Genomic DNA, 11682 nt, shown 5'->3' with positions numbered 1-11682 from the left:
TCAGTTCTTAGCTGAATTCTTGCAAATCTGTGACACTATTAAGACCAATGGGGTTGATCCTGAGGTCTACAGACTTATGCTTTTCCCCTTTGCTGTAAGAGACAGAGCTAGGATATAGTTGGACTCACAACCTAAAGAAAGCCTGAACTCTTGGGAAAAGTTGGTCAATGCTTTCTTGGCCAAATTCTTTCCACCTCAAAAGTTGAGCAAGCTTAGAGTGGAAGTCCAAACCTTCAGACAAAAGGAAGGTGAATCCCTCTATGAAGCTTGGGAAAGATACAAGCAATTGATCAGAAGGTGTCCTTCTGACATGCTTTCAGAATGGAACATCTTATGTATATTCTATGATGGTCTGTCTGAATTGTCCAAGATGTCATTGGATCACTCTACTGGTGGATCTCTTCATCTGAAGAAAATGCCTGCAAAAGCCCAGGAACTCATTGAGATGGTTGCAAATAACCAGTTCATGTATACTTCTGAAAGAAATCCTGTGAATAATGGGATGACTCAGAAGAAAGGAGTTCTTGATATTGATACTCTGAATGCCATATTGGCTCAGAACAAAATATTGAATCAGCAAGTCAATATGATTTCTCAGAACCTGACTGGAATGCAAGCTGCATCCGGCAGTACTAAAGAGGCCTCCTCTGAAGGAGAAGCTTATGACTCTGAGAATCCTGGAATGGAAGAAGTGAATTACATGGGAGAATTCTATGGAAACACTTACAATCCTTCATGGAGAAATCATCAAAATTTCTCATGGAAGGATCAACTGAAGCCTCAACAAGCTTCAATAATAATAATGGTGGGAGAAATAGGTTTGGCAATAGCAAGCCTTTTCCATCATCTTCTGAGCAACAGACAGAGAATTCTAAGCAAAGCCTCTCTGACTTAGCAACCATAGTCTCTGATCTATCTAAGACCACTCTCAGTTTCATGATTGAAACAAGGTCCTCCATCAGAAATTTGGAGGCACAAGTGGGTCAGTTGGGTAAAAGAGTTACTGAAATCCCTCCTAGTACTCTCCCAAGCAATACAGAAGAGAATCCAAAGAGAGAGTGCAAGGCCATCAATATGTCCAAAATGGCCGAACCTGTAGAGGAGGAAGAGGCAGTGATTTCCAGTGAGTAAAACCTCAATGGACGTCCACTGACCACTAAGGAGTTCCCTAATGAGGAACCAAAGGAATCTGAGGCTCATACAGAGACCATAGAGATTCCACTAAACTTACTATTGCCATGCATGAGCTCTGATGAGTATTTCTCCTCTGAAGAGGATGAAGATATTGTTGAAGAGTAAGTTGCTTAGTATCTAGGAGCAATCATGAAGCTGGATGCCAAGTTAGCTGGTAATGAGACTTGGGAGGATGAACCTCCATTGCATCAATGAACTGAATGCATTGGTTCAACTGAATTTACCTCAGAAGAAATCGGATCCCAGAAAGTTCTTAATCCCTTGTACCATAGGCACCATGACCTTTAAGAAGGCTCTGTGTGACCTGGGGTCAGGAATAAACCTCATGCCACTCTCTGTAATGGAAAAACTAGGGATCTTTGAGGTACAAGCTGCAAGAATCTCACTAGAGATGGCAGACAAATCAATAAAACAGGCTTATGGACTTGTAGAGGATGCCTTAGTGAAGGTTGAAGGCCTGTACATCCCTGCTAACTTCATAATCCTAGACACTGGGAAGGATGAAGATGAATCCATTATCCTTGGAAGACCCTTCCTAGCCACAGCATGAGCTGTGATTGATGTGGACAGAGGAGAGCTAGTCCTTCAATTGAATAAGGACTACCTTGTGTTTAAGGCTCAAGGATCTTCTTCTGTAACCATGGAGAGAAAGCATGAAAAGCTTCTCTCAATATAGAGTCAAACAGAGCCCTACACTCAACTTCTAAGTTTGGTGTTGGGAGGCCACTATTAAGCTCCGAGTCTCTGTGAAGCTCTCTAAGAGTTCATTGTCAAGCTATTAACATTAAAGAAGCGCTTATTGGGAGGCAACCCAATGTTATTTAATTATATTTAATTTTATAGATATTTGGTTTCCATTGTTATGTTATGTTTTCTTTAGGTAGATGATCATGTGAAGTCACAAAAATAGCTGCAGAACTAAAGCGGAATCAAAAAATGCATCAAAAATAGCACACCTTGGAGGACAGGCTTACTGGCGTTTAAACGCCAGTAAGGATAGCAGAATAGGCGTTTAACGCCCAGTTTGGCAGCATTCTGGGCGTTAAACGCCATAATTGGCAGACAGACTGGCGTTTAATGCCAGAAAAGGGTGTATGGTGTCTGGCCGGCGTTAAACGCCAGAATTGGCAGACAGACTGGCGTTTAACGCCAAAAAAGGGTGTTTGGTTGGCGTTAAATGCCAGAAAAGGTAGTAGAGTTGGCATTAAACGCCAGAAATGGCACACAGAGAGTGTTTAAACGCCAAAAAGGTGCAAGGAGTAGAATTCCTTGACACCTCAGGATCTGTGGACCCACAGGATCCCCACCTACCCCAACTCACTCTCTCTCCTCTTCACACCTCTCCATAACACTCTTTCCCAAATACCCTTGACCAATCACACCAATACTTCTTCCCCAAACACCATTCACCTATCAAATCCTACCCTCTTCCCCACAATCTCTTCACCACTCATATCCATCCATCATAAAATCCCACCTACCTCACCATTCAAATTCAAAACATTTCCCTCCCAAAGAAATAAAATCCTGACCTAAGTGGCTAAATCAAGTTGTCCCTAACCATGTGCTTGTGGAGTGAAGGTGTCAAGTGAAAAGCTTGAGACTGAGCAGTTAAAGTCGTGGTCTAAAGCAAAAAAAAAGTGTGCTTAAGAGCTCTGGGCACCTCTAACTGGGGACTCTAGCAAAGCTGAGTCACAATCTGAAAAGGTTCACCCAGTTATGTGTCTGTGGCATTTATGTATCCGGTGGTAATACTGGAAAACAAAATGCTTAGGGTCACAGCCAAGACCCATAAAGTAGCTGTGTTCAAAAATCAACATACTGAACTAGGAGAATCAATAACACAATCTGAATTCTGAGTTCCTATGGATGCCAATCATTCTGAACTTCAAAGGATAAAGTGAGATGCCAAAACTGTTCAGAAGCAAAAAGCTACTAGTCCCGCTCATCTAATTGAAACTAATCTTCATTGATGTTTTTGGAATTTATTGTATTTTCTCTTCTTTCTATCCTATTTTATTTTTAGTTTCTTGGGGACAAGCAACAATTTAAGTTTGGTGTTGTGATGAGCAGGTAATTTATACCCTTTTTGGCATTATTTTTATATAGTTTTTAGCATGTTTTAGTTATTTTTTATTATATTTTTATTAGTTTTTATGCAAAAATCATACTTATGGACTTTACTATGAATTTGTGTGTTTTTCTGTGATTTCAGGTATTTTCTGGCTGAAATTGAGGGACCTGAGCAAAAATATGATTCAGAGGCTGAGAAAGGACTGCAGATGCTGTTGGATTCTGACCCTCCTGCACTCGAAGTGTATTTTTTGGAGCTACAAAAGCCCAATTGGCACGCTCTCAATTGTGTTGGAAAGTAGACATCTTGAGCTTTCCAGAAATATATAATAGTCTATATTTTATCCGAGATTCGATGGCCCAAACTGACGTCCAAACGCCCACCAAAGACCCTTTTCTGGAGTAAAACGTCGGAACTGGCACCAGAACTGGAGTTAAACGCCCAAACTGGCACCCAAGCTGGCGTTTAACTCCAAGAATGGCCTATGCACGTGAAAGCTTCAATGCTCAGCCCAAGCACACACCAAGTGGACCCCAGAAGTGGATTTCTGTACTATCTGCACTTAGTTACTTATTTTCTGTAATCCCTAGTGACTAGTTTAGTATAAATTGCACTTTTTACTATTGTATTCGATATACTTGGAGACTTTGATCACTTTTATGTTACAATTGGAGGCTGGCCTCACGGGCATGCCTAGACCTTTTTCTCTTATGTATTTTCTACGATGGAGTTTCTACACCTCATAGACTAAGGTACGAAGCTCTGCTATTCTTCATGAATTAATGCAAGTACTATTATTTTTCTTTCAATTCACGCTTACTTCTTCTCCAAGATATACTCTTGTACTTAATTCAGTTAAGTCAGAATAAAGGGGTGACCCGTGACAATCACCCACTATCTTTGTTACTCGCTTAGCCAAGATCCACGTGCCTGACAACCACAAGCGGTCTACATGATGTTCAACGTAGTCATTGGACGACAGCCGGAGTATATTCTCTTGGGTCTCTAATCCACGGACCGAGTCCGTGAGATTAGGATCTTCGTGGTATAGGCTAGAACCAATTAGCAGCATTCCTGAGATATGGAAAGTCTAAACCTTGTCTGTGGTATTCCGAGTAGGATCTGGGAAGGGATGACTGTGACGAGCTTCAAACTTCTGAATGTTGGGCGCAGTGACAGTATGCAAAAGGATAGAGAGATCCTATTCCGACGCTAGCGAGAACCGATAGATGATTAGCCTTGCGGTAGCTGTACCTGGTATTTTTCATCCGAGACGAGAAATCCGACAGTTGATCAGCCGTGCAGAGATTGTACCTGGTATTTTTCATCCGAGAGGATCATACAGGTTGCCATGGAAGGGAGCACGCATGATTAGAAGAAGACAATAAGAAAGAAGAGGTTCAGAAGCAACAAAGCATCTTCAAATGCTTATCTGAAATTCCCACTGATAAACCCATATTTTATGATTTATCTTGTGCTCAATTTGAGTGTTTTTATCAATTCTTCACCCACTTATTCATATGAATTGCATGGTTTTACTTTTCCTTTCTTATTATGTGATAAGTGTGAAAACATGTTTCCTATGCTTTAAAAGTATTAATTTTAATTGTCCTTTATTTTCATTTGATGCCGTGATTTGTGTGTTAAGTATTTTCAGGTCTTATAGGGCAGGATTGGCTTAAAGGACAGAAAGAAAACATACAAAAATGGAAGGAAAGCACAAAAGTGGAGTTTTGAAGAAAAGGGCAGCGACGCGAACGCATGGACGACGCGAACGCGTGCCTAGCGCGAAATGGCACTAACGCGAACGCATGAACGACGCGGACGCGTGCCTTGAGCAGAATGCAAATGACGCGTACGCGTGACCGACGCGTACGCATGACCAGGGAAAACTCTAAACCACGCGAACGCGTGACCCACGCGCACGCGTAACGGATGCCACGTACAGGAATCTGCAGAAAACGCCCCCAGCGATTTCTGGACCCTTTTTCAGCCCAGATCCAAGCCAAAAACACATAATATAAGCCAGAGAATGGAGGAATCAAAAGGGGGACGTAATGACAACATTCATAATACACAATTTTAGGATTTAGATGTAGTTTTTAGAGAGAGAGGCTTTATCCTCTCTCTCAAGTTTTAGGATTAGGATTTCAACTTCTTCTCAGGTTCAATGTTCCTTTAATTTATGTTTCTCTTCTACTTTTATTTATTCTAATTCTTTTATTTGTATTTGACTTATGTTGCCAAATTGGCTTATGAACCTTTTTATGTTAGATTTGAATATTCTATTTAATATAATTTGAGGTATTTCAGATTTATGATTGTTTTATTCTCTTTATGATGCTTTCAATTTAATTTAGATTTATTTTCCCCTTTTGGCTTTGGTTAAGTAATTGGTAACACTTGAGTTGTCAAACTCAGCAGTAGATTGAGGTTTGGGAATTGCTGATTAATTTGGATTGCTCTGAAGCTAGTCTTTCCACAGGAGTTGACTAGGACTTGAGGATCAAGTTAATTACTCCACTTGACTTTCCTTTATTTAGTAAGGGTTAACTAAGTGGGAGCAAAATCCAATTCTCATCACACCTGATAAGGATAACTAGGATAGGATTTCCAGTTCTCATACCTTGCCAATAGATTTTATAATTATTAATTTATCTTTCTTGCCATTTAAATTACTTGTTCCTTATTTCAAAAAACCAAAAAATATACCTTTTTACATAACTAATAATAAATCATACCTCCCTGCAATTCCTTGAGAGACGACCCGAGGTTTCAGTACTTCGGTTATAAATTTTATTGGGTTTTGTTACTTGTGACAACCAAAACTTTTGTACGAAAGGATTCTCTGTTGGTTTAGAAACTATACTTACAACGCGATTATTCTTATTAAAATTCTTTACCGACAGAAAACCAGTTCGTTCAAAAATGGCGCCGTTGCCGGGGAATTGCAAACGTGTGCCTTATTATTGGTTATTGTAAACATTTTCTTTTACCTGTTTATTTGTTTTTATTTTTGTTTTTAATCTTTTATTAGTTACTATGAGTTCTCACCCCCGTCGCTTTGAGTTTGGTTCTAATATTGTTGAAAGGAATGGAAGCTATAACAGGAACATGCATCAAGGTCAAAACAATCAGAGATGGATGGAGCCACGAGGATCTGATCACCCCTTTAGGCAACAACACCTTCCAACGTACCATGGACAACGACCATTCAACAATGCATGTCGAGACTATAGTTATGGTGGACCCCTTCGTGACAACCAAAACCCACCAAATTGCTATGGTCAAGAGTCATTCCGAGGTGCATACCAAGATGATAGATATGGTGGACCCCCTTGTAGTAACCAACAAGCCCCATCATATGCCTATGACCCACCTCATCAGCATAACTATGAACCACCATACTCACAAGCCCCCTACCACCATTCACCTCCGTATGACCCTAACCTATACCCACCCCAATTCAAATCTAATTATTCCCAAGAACCACCTTGTCCTTATGCACCATGTCCATATCCATCAACCCAAGAATCAAGGGAGCAACTCAAGGAAACAGTGAAAAAATTTCATGCAACCCTTCAACAACTGGAGCAAGTGATTAATCGATTACCTTCCCGACGTTCAGACACTCAAGGAACCCCCATGGCTTCATGTGGACAATCTAATAAAGAACGCATCATGAAAGAGATACTAGAAAATCCAATGGATAGTAAGGAGCATGATTTTGTACTGAAACAAGTGGATGAAGCTGAAATTATCGAAGAAGAAGAATTGGTCGAAGATTTAGGAGATGCTGAACCTCCATGGGAATCCAAAATTGTGGAGAATTCCATCAAGAAGCAAGTTTCCTTAATAATGATAATCACGAGTCACGTTCTCCTAGTAATGAATTTGCATCCGCAAGTGAATTCTTTGAGATTGAAGAATCTTCCCCAAATGAATACGAAGATGATGCGGAGGTAGACTTTTCTCAACCTCCAACTTAAGACTTGAGTGATGAGGAAGATTGATAAACCCATATTTTATGATATATTTTGTGCTTAATTTGAGTGATTTATTCAATCCTTCACCCACTTATTCATGTTAATTGCATGGTTTTACTTTCCCTTCCTTATTATATGATGTATGTGAAAAACATGTTTCCTATGCTTTTAAATTAATTATTTTAATCACCTTTAATTCCATTCGATGCCGTGATTAGTGTGTTGAGTAGTTTTCAGATCTTCTAAGGTATGAATGACTTAAAGGATGGAAAGGAAACATACAAAAATGGAAGGAAAGCACAAAATGGAGCTTCTGAAGAAACTGGCATCCACGCAATCGCATGGGCGACGCGGACGCATGCCAAGCGCAAAGAAGCAGCCACGCGGCCGCATGACTGACGCGACCGCGCGCCTTAAGCAGAACGAATATGACGCGGTCGCATGACTGACGCGACCGCGTGACAAGAAAAGCTCCAAATGACGCGACCGCGTGACCCACGCGGACGCGTGACAGAGGCCACGCACCAAAAATTGCAGAAAACGCTCATAGCGAATTCTGAAGCCCTTTTTGGCCCAAATCCAAGTCCAGAAGGCATAGACCAGAGGTTATGAAGTGAGGGAATGCATCCATTCAAGGAGAGCTCGCTAATTTAGTTACTTTTCCATGATTTAGATCTAGTTTTGAGAGAGGTTCTCTCCTCTCTCTCTCTTAGGATTTAGGACTTCTCTTACTTTTAGGAGTGACTCTCAATCCCAAGTTCTTTATTTTTATTTATTCTTCCAATTTAATTTATGAACTCTTCATGTTAGATTATAATTTCCCTTATTAATGTTATTTGAGGTATTTCAATTCATGATTGCTTTCTTTAATTTATGTTATTGTTGCTTTACATCTGAAGGCATTTTTATTCCAGCAAATTCACTTTTTCCTCTTTTGGTCTTGGTTAAGAAAGCAGTAACTCAGGAGTTATCTTATCTCAACATAATTGATAACTATTATCTTTGCTAATTGAACTGAGCTTCAATAATCATACCTTTTTCTTAGGAAATAAATAGGATTCGAAGATCAAACTAATTAGTCCCTTGACTTTCCTTTACTTTAGTAAAGGTTGACTAAATGGAATAAAGATTCAACTTTCATTGTTGTTGATAAGAATAACTAAGCCTGGACTTCCAATTTCTCAGACCTTGCCAAAAGTTTGCTTTACAGTATTTATTTATTTTAATTGCTATTTAAATCATTTGTCATATTTGTTCCTCATTCTTAAAACCCCAAACTTACAATCTCCGTAACCAATAATAAGAACATACTTCCCTGCAGTTCCTTGAGAAGACGACCTGAGATTTAAATACTCGGTTATCAATTTAAAAGGGGTTTGTTACTTGTGACAACCAAAACGTTTGTAAGAAAGGTTAATTGCTTGGTTTAGTAACTATACTTGCAATGAGTATTTACCATAACTTCTAAACCATCAATCTTCTTCTCTTTCAAAAATGGCGCCGTTGCCGGGGAACTGCTAACGTGTGCCTTATTATTGGTTATTGTAAATATTTTTTCTTTTGCTTGTTTATTTATTTCTGTTTTTCTTTTTTTATTTTATTTGCTACTATAAATTCTCACCCCTCTCGCTTTGAGTTTGGGTCTAACTTTGTTGAAGGAAATAGAAGTTACAGCAGGAATATGCATCAAGGTCAAACCAATCAAGGATGGATGGAGCCAAGAGGATTTAATCAACCCTTTAGGCAACAACACCCCCCAAGATATCATGGACAACGACCATTCTACAATGCATCCCCAGCTGATAGATATGGTGGACAACCTTGTAACTACCAACAAGTCCCACCCCGTGCCTATAGACCAACCTCTCAACATAACCTCGAACCACCACACTCATAAGCTTCTCTTCACCATTCGCCACCGTATGATCCTTTCCTACCCCAGTTCCAATCCAATCACTCCCAAGCACCACCACTTCCCTATGTCTCATGTCCAAATCCATCACCCCGAGAATTAGAGGTTCACCTCAAGGCAACAGTAAAGAAACTTCAAACAACCATTCGACAAATGGAGCAAGCAGTAATTCAATTAGCTTCTAGACGCGCGAACATTCAAGGACCAACCACAGCCCCATGTGGACAATCTAATGAAGAGCGTAGCATGAAGGAGACACTAGAAACTCCAGTGGACAAGACAGAGCATGAATTTGTACTAGAACAAGTAGAAGAAGCTGTCATTGTACAAGAAGAAGAGTTGGTTGAAGATCTAGGAGATGCTGAACCTCCATGGGAATCCAGAGTTGAGGAGAACTCCGTCAAGGACGTTACAGTTGATGCTAAGGAGGATATTGCACAATCCCCAAGGCAAGTCGTTTATGAAGAACTAGACGGAATAACCCAGGACACAAATTCCCTTGATGATGATAGTCGCAAGTCAAGCTCTCTTAGTAATGAACTTGCATCTGCAAGTGAATTCTCTGAGATCGAAGAATCTTCCCCAAATGAATACAAAGAAGATGCAGAGGTAGATTTCTCCCAACCTCCAATCTATGACTCAAGTGATGAGGAAGACATAGAAGACTTTGACTAGGACTTAGATGCATTTGAAGAACCTTACAAGGAAGTGGAGGAATTCACAGAAGAACACAAGGGAATAGAACTCACAGAACCATTGGAATCACCTACCCCAAGGCCATTACCACCCAATACAAGCTTCAAGTGGGTACAATCCTTAACCTTTAACTGTATTTTTCCACTTGAATATGGTTTACTTGAAATAGATGGCCAGCTTAGAGCTCTCTGCGGCTTTAAGAGTAAGAAGGAAATGGCTCGTGCTCAGAGCTGGTGTACAAGGTTCAATAAGGTTCCACGCTTCAACTTGAAGTGCACGGATTGGTATCATGCTCAATTGAATGGATCTCGGAAAATGTTTGGTCACTATGGTGAGAATCTACTTTCTAAACCGCCCGGATGGAAAAATATAGATCAAAACGAAGGCGGATTTAGAACCAAAGTTTGGGATCCTGGAAAATATTCTGATATTCATCACCCCGGGAGCCTGAGACTCTATTTGAAGCTGCTCAGAAGCTTTACATGCCTAGTTTGGGGCCCCGGAGGCTATTGGCATTCCAAGCATTGGTGGAGATTTTTGGATGAATTTAAGCATAAGCCGCCATAACAGGAAGCTCCTCCAATGTCCAACTTAAGGACTTTAACTAAAAGTGCTAGGTGGGAGACAACCCACCATGGTATGATCGTTCCTTTTGTAATTTTAATTTTAATTAGTTTTTTTTGTTTTTGAATTTTATTTTATTTTATTGAACCTGGAATCATGCATAGCATTCACATTAAGCACTGCATTCTGCATATTGCATTCCGCATTCTGCATATAAAAAAAGGGTGCGCGACGCGACCGCATCATCTATGCGATCGCGTCAAATGGCGAACTACACTTCCCACGCGACCGCGTCATCCACGCGGCCGCATGACCTGGAAATCGGCGTAAGGATCCAACGTCCAGAGAGTTGGGCTGAAATCGTACGGCCATTGTGCGTCTAGCACAAAATGGCCCACGCGATCGCATGCCCCATGCGATCGCGTCACTTGCACACAATCAATCCCACGCGACCGCGTGAGCGACGCGACTGCGTTGCATGGATTGCACGAACACCCCCAAGGAGACAGAGAGTTGCGCTGAAACGACGCTGGATTCGTGCGTTTAGCACAAATTCCAGCGACGCGATCGCCTGCCCCATGCGATTGCGTCATTTACTCTTTTTGCCCTCCGCGCGATTGCGCCATCCACACGATCGCGTCAACCACCTTTTTTGCTCCAGCCACGCGACCGCGTGCCCCACGCGGCCACGTGGATTCAAAAATATAACCCCCCCAGTCACGCGAAACCCCATCAGTCGCGACACCCCCCCCAACTCTTCTTCTCCCTCTCTTCTCTCCAACCCTTAACCACCACCACCCAGCCACCACCGCGCCACCACCCAGACGTCGCCGACCGTCCCAACCGCAACCCCCGTCCACCAGCAACACCACCTCTCTCCCCCCTCCCTTCCCCTACCCCCATCACCCTCTCTTCCCCCCTGCCCCGAACAGTCGCGCCGCCGTGCCCACCACCGGACACTACCCCCAGCCACCTTTCTGCCTATTCTCATTATTCGGCCTTCCAGGTTCCGCAACACGTAATCCATTTTATCCATTCGTAGTTATTCTTATTTTTCCATTTATGTTCATATTTAGGCTAGTTAGATATGCATGTTGTAGTGGATTTTAGGTTGTTAGGTAGCCTAGGATGTGGTTAGTGGATTTAGGTCTGTTTACTTGCACTGTTCTTGTTTCTGTTTTATCAAATTTGTGAATCTGCTGCTGCTGTGATCTTGTTCATATGTTGTATTTCTTGTATATTGCTACTCCTTACAC

At 41.4% G+C, this 11682-nt stretch overlaps 1 non-coding gene across 1 annotated transcript; it reads right to left on the bottom strand.

Annotated features, from left to right (window-relative positions):
• Nucleotides 1-208: 208 nt before the first annotated feature.
• Nucleotides 209-316, bottom strand: LOC112781590 (small nucleolar RNA R71). Its single transcript, XR_003192359.1, has one exon. It is a non-coding gene; the product is annotated as a small nucleolar RNA R71 (small nucleolar RNA).
• Nucleotides 317-11682: the final 11366 nt, after the last annotated feature.

This window comes from Arachis hypogaea, chromosome 19, assembly GCF_003086295.3.
Source record: "Arachis hypogaea cultivar Tifrunner chromosome 19, arahy.Tifrunner.gnm2.J5K5, whole genome shotgun sequence".
NCBI lineage: Eukaryota > Viridiplantae > Streptophyta > Magnoliopsida > Fabales > Fabaceae > Arachis > Arachis hypogaea.
This window is presented reverse-complemented; position numbering and strand designations above follow the sequence as displayed.